This window comes from Schistocerca piceifrons, chromosome 3, assembly GCF_021461385.2.
Source record: "Schistocerca piceifrons isolate TAMUIC-IGC-003096 chromosome 3, iqSchPice1.1, whole genome shotgun sequence".
In the NCBI taxonomy this organism is placed as follows: Eukaryota; Metazoa; Arthropoda; class Insecta; order Orthoptera; family Acrididae; genus Schistocerca; species Schistocerca piceifrons.
Genome location: NC_060140.1, coordinates 434,316,827 through 434,320,366, shown reverse-complemented (window position 1 = coordinate 434,320,366; position 3,540 = coordinate 434,316,827). Strand labels below are relative to the sequence as shown.

The following is a 3,540-nucleotide window of genomic DNA, read 5'->3' as shown; positions in this document are numbered from 1 at the left end:
ATGGCAACAGCGCCATCACTCCACATTGCGGGTTGCCTGCATCAGCGGCAAGCAGACATTCAGGGCACAGCTATTTTTCTCTTTTGATTGCCATGTCCCTAACCTATTGCTCCGCCGCCCCTCCCCCTCCTCTTTCCCCCCCTCCACCTCCTCCTTCCCCACCCCTCTGGGAACTCTTGTCGTTTCCGATATAAGCAAACTTTTGATATCAATTTGATTCACTAATTAATTAAATCCCACCCTCTGGGAAAACCCTCAGTCCTCCCCCTCTCCTCCCCCTCCTGGAAATTGGCGGAAAAAAGACTCAGTTGATCGTCCATTTGGAGGGAAATCGATTGCAGTGAATGGAATATTGTTTAAACAATTTAGACAATACAGTTTATTAACTTATTTAAAGAATTTAGTGTGAAATCGACTGAATGTTACGGAATATTGTTCAAAAAATTTAGACAATGTGTGAATTATTGTTTATGTAAACAATTTATGGATCACAAGGCAGTGTTTGTAATATAGCCAATTTATTAGTTAAAAATTTGTTGGGAAAATGACTGCACTTATGGAATACTGTTTATTTAAACGATTTGTGGGTGACAAAGCAGTATGGAACATTTAAATAATTGCAGCACTTTTTTATTCTGATTACACATGGAAAGGCTGAGTGGAAAATGAGAGCATCGCTCCATGTTGTATTGTTGCCAGATTTATTCAAGATGGCGGATCTAAGATGGCGGCCATAGATGTCACAACTTCGCAGTGATGTCATGGCAGGAAGTTAAAATTCGTGTGGGAAAATAGATCAACTGGGCTACATCCACTAACTTAACCCCCTCCCTTCCTTCCTTCCCTCCCCCTCCTCCCTCTCGTCCCCTACCGGAAATTCTTAGGAAAAGGATTCAGTATGTGCTGGGCTGCCAAATTGGACAGGCGTAAGTATGCATTGTTTCATTAAACAGTTTGAGTTGTCATATGCAGCAGCTCCATCCAGTGTGTTCGCCAGAGCCCATCTGACCTAGTTCATATAGGTAACAAAAGGGGGTTACTATACTGTCAACTACCTAGTTTCAACTCCTTTTCAGGGTCACCGACTACCCACTCTCGCCATCCGAAATACATGCACATCGATCATTGTATATAGGAAATATATTTTGGGTGTGGAAAGTGGGTAGTCGGTGACCTTGAAAAGAAGTTGAAACTAAGTAGTTGAAAATACAGTAACCCCCTTTTGTTACCTACTTGAGTTATTTGACGACGGTTACCGTTCATTTTGGTATCAGAGGAAGTGACTATTAGCCTGTGGGAAGCCCCTGGAGACATCACAGAAGCATCTGTAATGGTTACCTGACGAATGTAATCCGACTGCAGGAAAAAATTACTCAGTGTGCAAAGGAACTTTTATGATCAGTTTAATTAATTTAGTGAATCCATTTGACATCAATAACTTGCCACTGGGCAGGAAGCGAGAGTATCACAGATATCATTCACAAGTTGAAGTGGTAATCAGGCGTTTTTTTTTTATTGTGGCGAGATATTTTACCGAAATTTCAATCCCCACTCAGGGAGAGATGGCTGTAGTAATAAAATAAATTTTATTATCACATATATAAAGTGATATCAATATTAACCTGATATTTACAGTTCCTCTGTGCTGTGCTGTTACCTTATGAGACTTCACAGTTGATGAGGCATCTGCCTACTTTAAGAGAGTCTGAACGTGGGGAGGCATCCTGTGAAAGAGGTAGAACATGCTCTTAGCACTCTTTCATGAGCCGAAAATGAGTTTAATAATCTAGTCCTGTGATACAGGATGTAATAGATATTAAGCTAATAAGAAGAGAACCTTTTATCTAATGAGAGAATACTTACCAGAAATATAGCTTATGCCATTTGTGGTACAGGATTTTCACAACAAGTAACGATGGTATGGTATGGAACTGGGGACCTAGAAACGGTTTGGCCCCAGTGGACCCCCCCCCCCCTTCCCCTGGGAACGTATCACACCAGACAAATGTAACCCCAATGTTTGCGTGGTAGAGTAATTATGGTGTACGCGTACGTGGAGAAAGTGTTTGCGCAGCAATCGCCGACATAGTGTAACTGAGGAGGAATAAGGGGAACCAGCCCGAATTCGCCGAGGAAGATGGAAAACCGCCTAAAAACTATCCACAGACTGGCTGGCACACCGGACCTCGACATTAATCCGCCAGGCGGATTCGTGCCGATACTTTAGCGAAGTGAAAACGCCTGTATGCTCCATTTCTACTGTCTTCGAAAATAACTCGTGTATATGGGAGGAATCTACATTTGGTGTGAGAAATTCGAGATGTATGGACAACAATGTGCCAATTTTGGAATGGGCAAAGTGTTTTTTTTTTTTAACTGGGGAGAGTCTATGTCAGGGGTGAAATTGCAGTTGAAAATATACGTCCAAGTCGTGCCTACTTGTCTTGCTGTGTGGCGCAGTCAGCAGCAGGAGTGGGCAACCAAAAGCTGCGGCATAGCCTTGTGCGCCTGTAGGGTGCAAAGAAAGATTCCAGCTAGTTGGATTTTATCTGCAACCATGGATGCAAGTCCTGGTGGCAGTACACGTGGCGCCCACTGGGTGGCTGAATAGCAAAGTAGACAGTATTCTGCTTGAGTGTCGGCAGAAGTGGATGTGTGTGTTGCATGAGAAGATTCAATACAACGAGTGTTTGCCCTTACTAATAATTCCTCCATGTAAATTGATTGGTTGACTGCTTGGTGGTTACAGTGGCAGTCTCTCTGGCCTCTGAGCATTTGGTACAGCTGGAGATGCATGCGCGACTGCCAGTGTGGTGGATGCATGTGTGGACCTCTCCCAACCGGCATGGCCACGACTCCCCGCCTCCTGGTGGAAGACGCGAGTTTCGCAATAGCGAGTATGTTTGTTTTCCGCCAGAGAAGTTTAGTGGAAACTGTGTTGTGGGGGAGGGTGCTTGGGTTCTCAAATGTCAGTGCATACAAAACCTCGCATGTATTTAGCACTACCATATATTTGTGGCGGAAATTTAATTACTTGATTAACAAAATGTTTGTGTGCGATTCTCAAACATTGAAAATATGTTTTATTACGAAGAAGAATCATTGTTAAGGTGGTGGTGTTTTAAGCAATCTGTTTGACACCTGTAAATTGTTAAACAAATAATTTGATAGTTCAAATAGACAATTTACCGTTTTTTACATCACAGTTGCTCCAACCAGTATTAACCAATAGGAACACAATAGTCTGAGGAAAGATGAAAACCTCTGTCTGCTAGTTTGGATACGTTGATTCATAAACAGGGTGAGTCACTAACTGTTGCCACCTAGAATAACTCCGAAAGTATGATAGTAGCTGAAACGTTTGTGGGACAAAAGTTGCATGGGACAACGGGGACCATAATAAGACGTTGGTTTTTTGTCGCTAGGTGAGGTCATGACATAAAAAAAAAATGGTTCAAATGGCTCTGAGCACTATGGGACTTAACATCTGAGGTCATCAGTCCCCTAGAAATTAGAACTAGTTAAACCTAACTAGCCTAA

At 42.6% G+C, this 3,540-nt stretch overlaps 1 pseudogene; it reads right to left on the bottom strand.

Annotated features, from left to right (window-relative positions):
* Positions 1-1,699: 1,699 nt before the first annotated feature.
* LOC124790909 lies at positions 1,700-1,859 on the bottom strand (annotated as a pseudogene).
* Positions 1,860-3,540: the final 1,681 nt, after the last annotated feature.